Here is a 15,607-nt window from a genome sequence, read left to right as displayed (position 1 = left end):
GTGATAGAGAGTGTCAGAGAGTGTCAGAGAGTGATACAGAGTGATAGAGAGTGTCAGAGAGTGTCAGAGAGTGATCGAGAGTGTCAGAGAGTGTCTGAGAGAGTCAGAGAGTGTCAGAGAGTGTCTGAGAGAGTCACAGAGTGATAGAGAGTGTCAGCGACTGTCAGAGAGTGTGAGAGAGTGTCAGAGAGTGATAGAGAGTGATAGAGAGTGTCAGAGAGTGTCTGAGAGTGATAGTGAGTGTCAGAGTGTGTCAGAGAGTGACAGTGAGTGTCAGAGAGTGTCAGAGAGTGTCAGAGAGTGTCAGAGAGTGATAGTGAGTGTCAGAGAGTGTCAGAGAGTGTCAGAGAGTGATAGAGAGTGTCAGAGACTGTCAGAGAGTTTCAGAGAGTGTCAGAGAGTGTCAGAGAGTGATAGTGAGTGTCAGAGACTGTCAGAGTGTGATAGTGAGTGTCAGAGAGTGTCAGAGAATGTCAGAGAGTGTCAGAGAGTGATAGAGAGTGTCAGAGACTGTAAGAGAGTTTCAGAGAGTGTCAGAGAGTGATAGAGAGTGTCAGAGAGTGTCAGAGAGTGTCAGAGAGTGTCAGAGAGTGATAGAGAGTGATAGAGAGTGTCAGAGAGTGATCGAGAGTGTCAGAGAGTGTCTGAGAGAGTCAGAGAGTGATAGAGAGTGTCAGAGAGTGATAGAGAGTGCCAGAGAGTGATCGTGTGTGTCTGAGAGTATCAGAGAGTGATAGTGAGTGTCAGAGAGAATCAGAGAGTGATTGTAAGTGTCAGAGAGTGTCAGAGTGTGTCAGGGAGTGTCAGAGAGTGATAGTGAGTGTCAGAGAGTGATAGTGAATGTCAGTGTGTGTCAGAGAGTGTCAGAGAGTGTCAGAGAGTGATAACAAGTGTCTGAGAGTGTCTGAGAGTGTCAGAGCGAGTCAGAGAGTGATAGAGAGTTTCAGAGAGTTAGTGAGTGATAGAGAATGTCGGAGAGTGTCAGAGAGTGATAGTGAGTGTCAGACAATGTCAGAGAGTGATAGTGAGTGTCAGACAATGTCAGAGAGTGATAGTGAGTGTCTGAGAGTGTCAGAGAGTGTCAGAGAGTTTCAGAGAGTGATAGAGAGTGTCAGAGAGTGACAGTAAGTGTCTGAGAGTATCAGAGAGTGATAGTGAGTGTCAGAGAAAATCAGAGAGTGATAGTGAGTGTCTGAGAGTGTCAGAAAGTGTCAGAGAGTGATAGAGAGTGTCAGAGAGAGTCAGAGAGAGTCAGAGATTGTCTGAGAGTGTCAGAGAGTGTCAGAGAGTGTCAGAGAGTGTCAGAGAGTGTCAGAGAGTGATAGTGAGTGACAGAGAGTGTCAGAGAGTGATAGTGATTGTCAGAGAGTGTCAGAGAGTTATAGTGAGTGTCAGAGAGTGTCAGAGTGTGATAGTGAGTGTCTGAGAGTGTCAGAGAGTGATAGTGAGTGTCTGAGAGTGTCCGAGAATGTCAGAAAATGAATGATAGTGATGGAGAGTGATAGAGAGTGTCAGAGAGTGTCAGAGAGTGTCAGAGAGTGATAGAGAGTGTCAGAGAATGTCAGAGAGTGATAGTGAGTGTCAGAGAGTGTCAGAGAGTGATCGAGAGTGATAGAGAGTGTAAGAGAGTGTCAGAGAGTGTCAGAGAGTGATCGAGAGTGTCAGAGAGTGATAGTGAGTGTCAGAGAGGGTCTGAGAGAGTCAGAGAGTGATAGAGAGTTTTAGAGAGTGATAGAGAGTGTCAGAGAGTGATAGTGTGCGTCTGAGAGTATCAGAGAGTAATAGTGTGTGTCAGAGAGTGTCAGAGACTGTCAGAGAGTGTCAGAGAGTGATAGACAGTGTCAGAGAGTGATAGAGAGTGTCAGAGAGTGATAGTGAGTGTCTGAGAGTGTCTGAGAGTACCTGAAAGTGTCAGAGAGAGTCGGAGAGTGTCAGAGAGTGTGAGAGAGTGATAGAGAGTGTCTGAGACTGTCAGAGAGTGATAGAGAGTGATAGAGAGTTTCAGAGAGTGATAGTGAGTGTCTGAGAGTGTCTGAGAGTACCTGAATGTGTCAGAGAGAGTCGGAGAGTGTCAGAGAGTGTCGGAGAGTGATAGAGAGTGTCAGAGAGTGATAGACAGTGTCAGAGAGTGATAGAGAGTGTCAGAGAGTGATAGAGAGTGTCAGAGAGAGTCAGAGAGTGTCAGAGAGTGTCAGAGAGTGATAGTGAGTGTCAGAGAGTGATAGTGAGTGTCGGAGAGTGATAGTGCATGTCAGAGAGTGTCCGAAAGTGTCAGAGAGTGTCAGAGAGTGTCAGAGAGTGTCAGAGAGTGATAGAGAGTGTCAGAGTGAGTCAGAGAGTGTCAGAGAGTGTCAGAGAGTGATAGTGAGTGTCGGAGAGTGATAGTGAGTGTCAGTGAGTGTCAGAGAGTGATAGAGAGTGATAGAGAGTGTCAGAGAGTGTCAGAGAGTGATACAGAGTGATAGAGAGTGTCAGAGAGTGTCAGAGAGTGATCGAGAGTGTCAGAGAGTGTCTGAGAGAGTCAGAGAGTGTCAGAGAGTGTCTGAGAGAGTCACAGAGTGATAGAGAGTGTCAGCGACTGTCAGAGAGTGTGAGAGAGTGTCAGAGAGTGATAGAGAGTGATAGAGAGTGTCAGAGAGTGTCTGAGAGTGATAGTGAGTGTCAGAGTGTGTCAGAGAGTGACAGTGAGTGTCAGAGAGTGTCAGAGAGTGTCAGAGAGTGTCAGAGAGTGATAGTGAGTGTCAGAGAGTGTCAGAGAGTGTCAGAGAGTGATAGAGAGTGTCAGAGACTGTCAGAGAGTTTCAGAGAGTGTCAGAGAGTGTCAGAGAGTGATAGTGAGTGTCAGAGACTGTCAGAGTGTGATAGTGAGTGTCAGAGAGTGTCAGAGAATGTCAGAGAGTGTCAGAGAGTGATAGAGAGTGTCAGAGACTGTAAGAGAGTTTCAGAGAGTGTCAGAGAGTGATAGAGAGTGTCAGAGAGTGTCAGAGAGTGTCAGAGAGTGTCAGAGAGTGATAGAGAGTGATAGAGAGTGTCAGAGAGTGATCGAGAGTGTCAGAGAGTGTCTGAGAGAGTCAGAGAGTGATAGAGAGTGTCAGAGAGTGATAGAGAGTGCCAGAGAGTGATCGTGTGTGTCTGAGAGTATCAGAGAGTGATAGTGAGTGTCAGAGAGAATCAGAGAGTGATAGTGAGTGTCTGAGAGTGTCTGAGAGTGTAAGCGAGTGTAAGAGAGTGTCAGAGAGTGTCAGAGAGTGTCAGCGAGTGTCAGAGAGTGTCAGAGAGTGATAGAGAGTGTCAGAGAGTGTCAGAGAGTGACAGTGAGTGTCTGAGAGTATCTGAGAGTGTCAGAGAGAGTCAGAGAGTGTCAGAGAGTGTCAGAGAGTGATAGAGAGTGATAGAGAATATCAGAGAGTGTCTGAGAGTGATAGTGAGTGTCAGAGAGTGTCAGAGAGTGATAGTGAGTGTCAGAGAGTGTCAGAGAGTGTCAGAGAGTGTCAGAGAGTGATAGAGAGTGTCAGAGACTGTCAGAGAGTTTCAGAGAGTGTCAGAGAGTGTCCGAGAGTGTCAGAGAGTGTCAGAGAGTGTCAGAGAGTGATAGAGAGTGTCAGAGAGAGTCAGAGAGTGATCGAGAGAGTCAGAGAGTGAAAGAGAGTGTCAGAGAGTGATAGAGAGTGTCAGAGAGTGACAGAGTGTGTCAGAAAGTGTCAGAGAGTGTAAGACAGTGTCAGAGAGTGTCAGCGAGTGTCAGAGAGTGTCAGAGAGTGATAGAGAGTCTCAGAGAGTGATAGTGAGTGTCTGAGAGTATCTGAGAGTGTCAGAGAGAGTCAGAGAGTGTCAGAGAGTGTCAGAGAGTGATAGAGAGTGTCAGAGAGTGTCAGAGAGTGTCAGAGAGTGATAGAGAGTGTCAGAGAGAGTCAGAGAGTGTCAGATAGTGTCAGAGAGTGACAGTGAGTGTCAGAGAGTGTCAGAGAGTGATAGAGAGTGTCAGAGAGAGTCAGAGAGTGTCAGAGAGTGTCAGAGCGTGATAGTGAGTGTCAGAGAGTGTCAGAGAGTGTCAGAGACTGTCAGAGAGTGATAGTGAGTGTCAGAGAGTGTCAGAGAGTGTCAGAGAGTGATAGAGAGTGTCAGAGACTGTCAGAGAGTTTCAGAGAGTGTCAGAGCGTGATAGAGAGTGTCAGAGTGTGTCAGAGAGTGTCAGAGAGTGATAGTAAGTTTCTGAGAGTACCAGAGAGTGATAGTGAGTGTTAGAGAAAATCAGAGAGTGATAGTGATTGTCTGAGAGTGTCTGAGAGTGTCATAAAGTGTCAGAGATTGATAGAGAGTGTCAGAGAGAGTCAGAGAGAGTCAGAGATTGTCTGAGAGTGTCAGAGAGTGTCAGAGAGTGTCAGAGAGTGATCGTGTGTGACAGAGAGTGTCAGAGAGTGATAGTGATTGTCAGAGTGTGTCAGAGAGTTATAGTGAGTGTTAGAGAGTGTCAGAGAGTTATAGTGAGTGTCAGAGAGTGTCAGAGAGTGATAGTGATTGTCAGAGTGTGTCAGAGAGTTATAGTGAGTGTTAGAGAGTGTCAGAGAGTTATAGTGAGTGTCAGAGAGTTTCAGAGAGTGATAGTGAGTGTCTGAGAGTGTCAGAGAGTGTCAGAGAGTGTCAGAGAGTGATAGTGATTGTCAGAGAGTGTCAGAGAGTTATAGTGATTGTCAGAGAGTGTCAGAGAGTTATAGTGAGTGTCAGAGAGTGTCAGAGAGTGATAGTGAGTGTCAGAGAGTGTCAGAGAGTTATAGTGAGTGTCAGAGAGTGTCAGAGAGTGATAGTGAGTGTCTGAGAGTGTCAGAGAGTGTCAGAGAGTGACAGTGAGTGTCTGAGAGTGTCAGAGAGTGTCAGAGAGTGTCAGAGAGTTATAGTGAGTGTCAGAGAGTGTCAGAGAGTGATAGTGAGTGTCTGAGAGTGTCAGAGAGTGTCAGAGAGTGACAGTGAGTGTCTGAGAGTGTCAGAGAGTGTCAGAGAGTGATAGTGAGTGTCTGAGAGTGTCCGAGAAAGTCAGAGAATGAATGAGAGTGATGGAGAGTGATAGAGAGTGTCAGAGAGTGTCAGAGAGTGATCGTGTGTGTCTGAGAGTATCAGAGGGTGATAGTGAGTGTCAGAGAGAATCAGAGAGTGATAGTGAGTGTCTGAGAGTGTCTGAGAATGTAAGCGAGTGTAAGAGAGTGTCAGAGAGTGACAGAGTGTGTCAGAGAGTGTCAGAGAGTGTCAGAGAGTGTCAGCGAGTGTCAGAGAGTGTCAGAGAGTGATAGAGAGTGTCAGAGAGTGACAGTGAGTGTCTGAGAGTATCTCTGAGAGTGTCAGAGAGAGTCAGAGAGTGTCAGAGAGTGTCAGAGAGTGATACAGAGTGATAGAGAGTGATAGTGATTGTCAGAGAGTGTCAGAGAGTTATAGTGAGTGTCAGAGAGTGTCAGAGAGTTTCAGAGAGTGTCAGAGAGTGATAGTGTGTGACAGAGAGTGTCAGAGAGTGATAGTGATTGTCAGAGAGTTTCAGAGAGTTATAGTGAGTGTCAGAGAGTGTCAGAGAGTGATAGTGAGTGTCTGAGAGTGTCAGAGAGTGTCAGAGAGTGATAGTGATTGTCAGAGAGTGTCAGAGAGTTATAGTGAGTGTCAGAGAGTGTCAGAGAGTGATAGTGAGTGTCAGAGAGTGTCAGAGAGTGTCAGAGAGTGATAGTGAGTGTCTGAGAGTGTCAGAGAGTGTCAGAGAGTGATAGTGAGTGTCTGAGAGTGTCCGAGAATGTCAGAGAATGAATGAGAGTGATGGAGAGTGATAGAGAGTGTCAGAGAGTGTCAGAGAGTGATCGTGTGTGTCTGAGAGTATCAGAGAGTGATAGTGAGTGTCAGAGAGAATCAGAGAGTGATAGTGAGTGTCTGAGAGTGTCTGAGAATGTAAGCGAGTGTAAGAGAGTGTCAGAGAGTGACAGAGTGTGTCAGAGAGTGTCAGAGAGTGTCAGAGAGTGTCAGCGAGTGTCAGAGAGTGTCAGAGAGTGATAGAGAGTGTCAGAGAGTGACAGTGAGTGTCTGAGAGTATCTCTGAGAGTGTCAGAGAGAGTCAGAGAGTGTCAGAGAGTGTCAGAGAGTGATACAGAGTGATAGAGAGTGATAGTGAGTGTCAGAGAGTGTCTGAGAGTGATAGTGAGTGTCAGAGAGTGATAGTGAGTGTCAGAGAGTGTCAGAGAGTGATAGTGAGTGACAGAGAGTGTCAGAGAGTGATCGAGAGTGTCAGAGAGGATTTGAGAGTGTCAGAGAGAGTCAGAGAGTGTCAGAGAGTGTCAGAGAATGTCAGAGAGTGTTAGAGAGTGTCAGAGAGTGTCAGAGAGTGTCAGAGAGTGATAGTGCGTGTCAGAGAGTGTCCGAGAGTGTCAGAGAGTGTCAGAGAGTGTCAGAGATTGATAGAGAGTGACACTCTCTGACACTCTGTGACTCTCTCTGACACTCTCTATCACCAGAGAGTGATAGAGAGTGACACTCTCTGACACTCTCTGACTCTCTCTGACACTCTCTATCACTCTCTGACACTCTCTCACACTCTCGGACACTCTCGGACACACTCTGACACTCTCTGACACTCACTATCACTCTCTGACAGTCTCTGACACTCACTATCACTCTCTGACACACTCTGACACTCACTATCACTCTCTGACACTCTCTGCCACTCTCTGACTCTCTCTGACAGAGAGTGATAGTGAGTGTCAGAGAGTGTCAGAGAGTGATAGTGAGTGTCAGAGAGTGAAAGAGAGTGTCAGAGAGTGATAGAGAGTGTCAGTGACTGTCAGAGAGTTTCAGAGAGTGTCAGAGAGTGATAGAGAGTGTCAGAGAGTGTCAGAGAGTGTCAGAGAGTGATAGAGAGTGATAGTGAGTGTCAGAGTGTCAGAGAGTGATAGTGAGTGTCAGAGAGTGTCAGAGAGTGTCAGAGAGTGATAGTGAGTGTCAGAGAGTGTCAGAGAGTGTCAGAGAGTGATACTGAGTGTCAGAGAGTGTCAGAGAGTGATAGAGAGTGTCAGAGAGTGTCAGAGAGTGTCAGAGAGTGTCAGAGAGTGTCAGAGAGTGATAGAGAGTGATAGAGAGTGTCAGAGAGTGTCAGAGAGTGATAGTGAGAGTCAGAGAGTGTCAGAGAGTGTCAGAGAGTGATAGAGAGTTTCAGAGAGTGTCAGAGAGTGTCAGAGAGTGATAGAGAGTGATAGAGAGTGTCAGAGAGTGTCAGAGAGCGATCGAGAGTGTCAGAGAGTGATAGAGAGTGTCAGAGAGTGATAGAGAGTGTCAGAGAGCGATCGAGAGAGTCAGAGAGTGAAAGAGAGTGTCAGAGAATGATAGAGAGTGTCAGAGATTGATCGTGTGTGTCTGAGAGTATCAGAGAGTGATAGTGAGTGTCAGAGAGAATCAGAGAGTGATAGTGAGTGTCTGAGATTGTCTGAGAGTGTAAGAGAGTGTCAGAGAGTGTCAGAGAGTGTAAGAGAGTGTCAGAGAGTGTCAGCGAGTGTCAGAGAGTGTCAGAGAGTGATAGAGAGTGTCAGAGAGTGATAGTGAGTGTCTGAGAGGATCTGAGAGTGTCAGAGAGAGTCAGAGAGTGTCAGAGAGTGTCAGAGAATGTCCGAGAGTGTCAGAGAGTGTCAGAGAGTGTCAGAGAGTGTCGGAGAGTGATAGAGAGTCTCTGAGAGTGTCTGAGAATGTAAGCGAGTGTAAGAGAGTGTCAGAGAGTGACAGAGTGTGTCAGAGAGTGTCAGAGAGTGTCAGAGAGTGTCAGCGAGTGTCAGAGAGTGTCAGAGAGTGATAGAGAGTGTCAGAGAGTGACAGTGAGTGTCTGAGAGTATCTCTGAGAGTGTCAGAGAGAGTCAGAGAGTGTCAGAGAGTGTCAGAGAGTGATATAGAGTGATACAGAGTGATAGAGAGTGATAGTGATTGTCAGAGAGTGTCAGAGAGTGATAGTGATTGTCAGAGAGTGTCAGAGAGTTATAGTGAGTGTCAGAGAGTGTCAGAGAGTGATAGTGAGTGTCTGAGAGTGTCAGAGAGTGTCAGAGAGTGATAGTGATTGTCAGAGAGTGTCAGAGAGTTATAGTGAGTGTCAGAGAGTGTCAGAGAGTGATAGTGAGTGTCAGAGAGTGTCAGAGAGTGTCAGAGAGTGATAGTGAGTGTCTGAGAGTGTCAGAGAGTGTCAGAGAGTGATAGTGAGTGTCTGAGAGTGTCCGAGAATGTCAGAGAATGAATGAGAGTGATGGAGAGTGATAGAGAGTGTCAGAGAGTGTCAGAGAGTGATCGTGTGTGTCTGAGAGTATCAGAGAGTGATAGTGAGTGTCAGAGAGAATCAGAGAGTGATAGTGAGTGTCTGAGAGTGTCTGAGAATGTAAGCGAGTGTAAGAGAGTGTCAGAGAGTGACAGAGTGTGTCAGAGAGTGTCAGAGAGTGTCAGAGAGTGTCAGCGAGTGTCAGAGAGTGTCAGAGAGTGATAGAGAGTGTCAGAGAGTGACAGTGAGTGTCTGAGAGTATCTCTGAGAGTGTCAGAGAGAGTCAGAGAGTGTCAGAGAGTGTCAGAGAGTGATACAGAGTGATAGAGAGTGATAGTGAGTGTCAGAGAGTGTCTGAGAGTGATAGTGAGTGTCAGAGAGTGATAGTGAGTGTCAGAGTGTGTCAGAGAGTGACAGTGAGTGTCAGAGAGTGTCAGAGAGTGTCAGAGAGTGTCAGAGAGTGATAGTGAGTGTCAGAGAGTGTCAGAGAGTGTCAGAGAGTGATAGAGAGTGTCAGAGACTGTCAGAGAGTTTCAGAGAGTGTCAGAGAGTGTCAGAGAGTGATAGTGAGTGTCAGAGACTGTCAGAGTGTGATAGTGAGTGTCAGAGAGTGTCAGAGAATGTCAGAGAGTGTCAGAGAGTGATAGAGAGTGTCAGAGACTGTAAGAGAGTTTCAGAGAGTGTCAGAGAGTGATAGAGAGTGTCAGAGAGTGTCAGAGAGTGTCAGAGAGTGTCAGAGAGTGATAGAGAGTGATAGAGAGTGTCAGAGAGTGATCGAGAGTGTCAGAGAGTGTCTGAGAGAGTCAGAGAGTGATAGAGAGTGTCAGAGAGTGATAGAGAGTGCCAGAGAGTGATCGTGTGTGTCTGAGAGTATCAGAGAGTGATAGTGAGTGTCAGAGAGAATCAGAGAGTGATAGTGAGTGTCTGAGAGTGTCTGAGAGTGTAAGCGAGTGTAAGAGAGTGTCAGAGAGTGTCAGAGAGTGTCAGCGAGTGTCAGAGAGTGTCAGAGAGTGATAGAGAGTGTCAGAGAGTGTCAGAGAGTGACAGTGAGTGTCTGAGAGTATCTGAGAGTGTCAGAGAGAGTCAGAGAGTGTCAGAGAGTGTCAGAGAGTGATAGAGAGTGATAGAGAATATCAGAGAGTGTCTGAGAGTGATAGTGAGTGTCAGAGAGTGTCAGAGAGTGATAGTGAGTGTCAGAGAGTGTCAGAGAGTGTCAGAGAGTGTCAGAGAGTGATAGAGAGTGTCAGAGACTGTCAGAGAGTTTCAGAGAGTGTCAGAGAGTGTCCGAGAGTGTCAGAGAGTGTCAGAGAGTGTCAGAGAGTGATAGAGAGTGTCAGAGAGAGTCAGAGAGTGATCGAGAGAGTCAGAGAGTGAAAGAGAGTGTCAGAGAGTGATAGAGAGTGTCAGAGAGTGACAGAGTGTGTCAGAAAGTGTCAGAGAGTGTAAGACAGTGTCAGAGAGTGTCAGAGAGTGTCAGAGAGTGTCAGAGAGTGATAGAGAGTCTCAGAGAGTGATAGTGAGTGTCTGAGAGTATCTGAGAGTGTCAGAGAGAGTCAGAGAGTGTCAGAGAGTGTCAGAGAGTGATAGAGAGTGTCAGAGAGTGTCAGAGAGTGTCAGAGAGAGATAGAGAGTGTCAGAGAGAGTCAGAGAGTGTCAGATAGTGTCAGAGAGTGACAGTGAGTGTCAGAGAGTGTCAGAGAGTGATAGAGAGTGTCAGAGAGAGTCAGAGAGTGTCAGAGAGTGTCAGAGCGTGATAGTGAGTGTCAGAGAGTGTCAGAGACTGTCAGAGAGTGATAGTGAGTGTCAGAGAGTGTCAGAGAGTGTCAGAGAGTGATAGAGAGTGTCAGAGACTGTCAGAGAGTTTCAGAGAGTGTCAGAGCGTGATAGAGAGTGTCAGAGTGTGTCAGAGAGTGTCAGAGAGTGATAGTAAGTTTCTGAGAGTACCAGAGAGTGATAGTGAGTGTTAGAGAAAATCAGAGAGTGATAGTGATTGTCTGAGAGTGTCTGAGAGTGTCATAAAGTGTCAGAGATTGATAGAGAGTGTCAGAGAGAGTCAGAGAGAGTCAGAGATTGTCTGAGAGTGTCAGAGAGTGTCAGAGAGTGTCAGAGAGTGATCGTGTGTGACAGAGAGTGTCAGAGAGTGATAGTGATTGTCAGAGTGTGTCAGAGAGTTATAGTGAGTGTTAGAGAGTGTCAGAGAGTTATAGTGAGTGTCAGAGAGTGTCAGAGAGTGATAGTGATTGTCAGAGTGTGTCAGAGAGTTATAGTGAGTGTTAGAGAGTGTCAGAGAGTTATAGTGAGTGTCAGAGAGTGTCAGAGAGTGATAGTGAGTGTCTGAGAGTGTCAGAGAGTGTCAGAGAGTGTCAGAGAGTGATAGTGATTGTCAGAGAGTGTCAGAGAGTTATAGTGATTGTCAGAGAGTGTCAGAGAGTTATAGTGAGTGTCAGAGAGTGTCAGAGAGTGATAGTGAGTGTCTGAGAGTGTCAGAGAGTGTCAGAGAGTGATAGTGATTGTCAGAGAGTGTCAGAGAGTTATAGTGAGTGTCAGAGAGTGTCAGAGAGTTATAGTGAGTGTCAGAGAGTGTCAGAGAGTGATAGTGAGTGTCTGAGAGTGTCAGAGAGTGTCAGAGAGTGACAGTGAGTGTCTGAGAGTGTCAGAGAGTGTCAGAGAGTGATAGTGAGTGTCTGAGAGTGTCCGAGAAAGTCAGAGAATGAATGAGAGTGATGGAGAGTGATGGAGAGTGATAGAGAGTGTCAGAGAGTGTCAGAGAGTGATCGTGTGTGTCTGAGAGTATCAGAGGGTGATAGTGAGTGTCAGAGAGAATCAGAGAGTGATAGTGAGTGTCTGAGAGTGTCTGAGAATGTAAGCGAGTGTAAGAGAGTGTCAGAGAGTGACAGAGTGTGTCAGAGAGTGTCAGAGAGTGTCAGAGAGTGTCAGCGAGTGTCAGAGAGTGTCAGAGAGTGATAGAGAGTGTCAGAGAGTGACAGTGAGTGTCTGAGAGTATCTCTGAGAGTGTCAGAGAGAGTCAGAGAGTGTCAGAGAGTGTCAGAGAGTGATACAGAGTGATAGAGAGTGATAGTGATTGTCAGAGAGTGTCAGAGAGTTATAGTGAGTGTCAGAGAGTGTCAGAGAGTTTCAGAGAGTGTCAGAGAGTGATAGTGTGTGACAGAGAGTGTCAGAGAGTGATAGTGATTGTCAGAGAGTTTCAGAGAGTTATAGTGAGTGTCAGAGAGTGTCAGAGAGTGATAGTGAGTGTCTGAGAGTGTCAGAGAGTGTCAGAGAGTGATAGTGATTGTCAGAGAGTGTCAGAGAGTTATAGTGAGTGTCAGAGAGTGTCAGAGAGTGATAGTGAGTGTCAGAGAGTGTCAGAGAGTGTCAGAGAGTGATAGTGAGTGTCTGAGAGTGTCAGAGAGTGTCAGAGAGTGATAGTGAGTGTCTGAGAGTGTCCGAGAATGTCAGAGAATGAATGAGAGCGATGGAGAGTGATAGAGAGTGTCAGAGAGTGTCAGAGAGTGATCGTGTGTGTCTGAGAGTATCAGAGAGTGATAGTGAGTGTCAGAGAGAATCAGAGAGTGATAGTGAGTGTCTGAGAGTGTCTGAGAATGTAAGCGAGTGTAAGAGAGTGTCAGAGAGTGACAGAGTGTGTCAGAGAGTGTCAGAGAGTGTCAGAGAGTGTCAGCGAGTGTCAGAGAGTGTCAGAGAGTGATAGAGAGTGTCAGAGAGTGACAGTGAGTGTCTGAGAGTATCTCTGAGAGTGTCAGAGAGAGTCAGAGAGTGTCAGAGAGTGTCAGAGAGTGATACAGAGTGATAGAGAGTGATAGTGAGTGTCAGAGAGTGTCTGAGAGTGATAGTGAGTGTCAGAGAGTGATAGTGAGTGTCAGAGAGTGTCAGAGAGTGATAGTGAGTGACAGAGAGTGTCAGAGAGTGATCGAGAGTGTCAGAGAGGATTTGAGAGTGTCAGAGAGAGTCAGAGAGTGTCAGAGAGTGTCAGAGAATGTCAGAGAGTGTTAGAGAGTGTTAGAGAGTGTCAGAGAGTGTCAGAGAGTGTCAGAGAGTGATAGTGCGTGTCAGAGAGTGTCCGAGAGTGTCAGAGAGTGTCAGAGAGTGTCAGAGATTGATAGAGAGTGACACTCTCTGACACTCTGTGACTCTCTCTGACACTCTCTATCACCAGAGAGTGATAGAGAGTGACACTCTCTGACACTCTCTGACTCTCTCTGACACTCTCTATCACTCTCTGACACTCTCTCACACTCTCGGACACTCTCGGACACACTCTGACACTCTCTGACACTCACTATCACTCTCTGACAGTCTCTGACACTCACTATCACTCTCTGACACACTCTGACACTCACTATCACTCTCTGACACTCTCTGCCACTCTCTGACTCTCTCTGACAGAGAGTGATAGTGAGTGTCAGAGAGTGTCAGAGAGTGATAGTGAGTGTCAGAGAGTGAAAGAGAGTGTCAGAGAGTGATAGAGAGTGTCAGTGACTGTCAGAGAGTTTCAGAGAGTGTCAGAGAGTGATAGAGAGTGTCAGAGAGTGTCAGAGAGTGTCAGAGAGTGATAGAGAGTGATAGTGAGTGTCAGAGTGTCAGAGAGTGATAGTGAGTGTCAGAGAGTGTCAGAGAGTGTCAGAGAGTGATAGTGAGTGTCAGAGAGTGTCAGAGAGTGTCAGAGAGTGATACTGAGTGTCAGAGAGTGTCAGAGAGTGATAGAGAGTGTCAGAGAGTGTCAGAGAGTGTCAGAGAGTGTCAGAGAGTGTCAGAGAGTGATAGAGAGTGATAGAGAGTGTCAGAGAGTGTCAGAGAGTGATAGTGAGAGTCAGAGAGTGTCAGAGAGTGTCAGAGAGTGATAGAGAGTTTCAGAGAGTGTCAGAGAGTGTCAGAGAGTGATAGAGAGTGATAGAGAGTGTCAGAGAGTGTCAGAGAGCGATCGAGAGTGTCAGAGAGTGATAGAGAGTGTCAGAGAGTGATAGAGAGTGTCAGAGAGCGATCGAGAGAGTCAGAGAGTGAAAGAGAGTGTCAGAGAATGATAGAGAGTGTCAGAGATTGATCGTGTGTGTCTGAGAGTATCAGAGAGTGATAGTGAGTGTCAGAGAGAATCAGAGAGTGATAGTGAGTGTCTGAGATTGTCTGAGAGTGTAAGAGAGTGTCAGAGAGTGTCAGAGAGTGTAAGAGAGTGTCAGAGAGTGTCAGCGAGTGTCAGAGAGTGTCAGAGAGTGATAGAGAGTGTCAGAGAGTGATAGTGAGTGTCTGAGAGGATCTGAGAGTGTCAGAGAGAGTCAGAGAGTGTCAGAGAGTGTCAGAGAATGTCCGAGAGTGTCAGAGAGTGTCAGAGAGTGTCAGAGAGTGTCAGAGAGTGTCGGAGAGTGATAGAGAGTCTCTGAGAGTGTCTGAGAATGTAAGCGAGTGTAAGAGAGTGTCAGAGAGTGACAGAGTGTGTCAGAGAGTGTCAGAGAGTGTCAGAGAGTGTCAGCGAGTGTCAGAGAGTGTCAGAGAGTGATAGAGAGTGTCAGAGAGTGACAGTGAGTGTCTGAGAGTATCTCTGAGAGTGTCAGAGAGAGTCAGAGAGTGTCAGAGAGTGTCAGAGAGTGATATAGAGTGATACAGAGTGATAGAGAGTGATAGTGATTGTCAGAGAGTGTCAGAGAGTTATAGTGTGTGTCAGAGAGTGTCAGAGAGTTTCAGAGAGTGTCAGAGAGTGATAGTGTGTGACAGAGAGTGTCAGAGAGTGATAGTGATTGTCAGAGAGTGTCAGAGAGTTATAGTGAGTGTCAGAGAGTGTCAGAGAGTGATAGTGAGTGTCTGAGAGTGTCAGAGAGTGTCAGAGAGTGATAGTGATTGTCAGAGAGTGTCAGAGAGTTATAGTGAGTGTCAGAGAGTGTCAGAGAGTGATAGTGAGTGTCAGAGAGTGTCAGAGAGTGTCAGAGAGTGATAGTGAGTGTCTGAGAGTGTCAGAGAGTGTCAGAGAGTGATAGTGAGTGTCTGAGAGTGTCCGAGAATGTCAGAGAATGAATGAGAGTGATGGAGAGTGATAGAGAGTGTCAGAGAGTGTCAGAGAGTGATCGTGTGTGTCTGAGAGTATCAGAGAGTGATAGTGAGTGTCAGAGAGAATCAGAGAGTGATAGTGAGTGTCTGAGAGTGTCTGAGAATGTAAGCGAGTGTAAGAGAGTGTCAGAGAGTGACAGAGTGTGTCAGAGAGTGTCAGAGAGTGTCAGAGAGTGTCAGCGAGTGTCAGAGAGTGTCAGAGAGTGATAGAGAGTGTCAGAGAGTGACAGTGAGTGTCTGAGAGTATCTCTGAGAGTGTCAGAGAGAGTCAGAGAGTGTCAGAGAGTGTCAGAGAGTGATACAGAGTGATAGAGAGTGATAGTGAGTGTCAGAGAGTGTCTGAGAGTGATAGTGAGTGTCAGAGAGTGATAGTGAGTGTCAGAGAGTGTCAGAGAGTGATAGTGAGTGACAGAGAGTGTCAGAGAGTGATCGAGAGTGTCAGAGAGGATTTGAGAGTGTCAGAGAGAGTCAGAGAGTGTCAGAGGGTGTCAGAGAATGTCAGAGAGTGTTAGAGAGTGTCAGAGAGTGTCAGAGAGTGTCAGAGAGTGATAGTGCGTGTCAGAGAGTGTCCGAGAGTGTCAGAGAGTGTCAGAGAGTGTCAGAGATTGATAGAGAGTGACACTCTCTGACACTCTGTGACTCTCTCTGACACTCTCTATCACCAGAGAGTGATAGAGAGTGACACTCTCTGACACTCTCTGACTCTCTGTGACACTCTCTATCACTCTCTGACACTCTCTCACACTCTCGGACACTCTCGGACACACTCTGACACTCTCTGACACTCACTATCACTCTCTGACAGTCTCTGACACTCACTATCACTCTCTGACACACTCTGACACTCACTATCACTCTCTGACACTCTCTGCCACTCTCTGACTCTCTCTGACAGAGAGTGATAGTGAGTGTCAGAGAGTGTCAGAGAGTGATAGTGAGTGTCAGAGAGTGAAAGAGAGTGTCAGAGAGTGATAGAGAGTGTCAGTGACTGTCAGAGAGTTTCAGAGAGTGTCAGAGAGTGATAGAGAGTGTCAGAGAGTGTCAGAGAGTGTCAGAGAGTGATAGAGAGTGATAGTGAGTGTCAGAGTGTCAGAGAGTGATAGTGAGTGTCAGAGAGTGTCAGAGAGTGTCAGAGAGTGATAGTGAGTGTCAGAGAGTGTCAGAGAGTGTCAGAGAGTGATACTGAGTGTCAGAGAGTGTCAGAGAGTGATAGAGAGTGTCAGAGAGTGTCAGAGAGTGTCAGAGAGTGTCAGAGAGTGTCAGAGAGTGATAGAGAGTGATAGAGAGTGTCAGAGA

This window comes from Heterodontus francisci, chromosome 3 (assembly GCF_036365525.1).
Source record: "Heterodontus francisci isolate sHetFra1 chromosome 3, sHetFra1.hap1, whole genome shotgun sequence".
Classification (NCBI taxonomy): domain Eukaryota; kingdom Metazoa; phylum Chordata; class Chondrichthyes; order Heterodontiformes; family Heterodontidae; genus Heterodontus; species Heterodontus francisci.
This window is presented reverse-complemented; position numbering follows the sequence as displayed.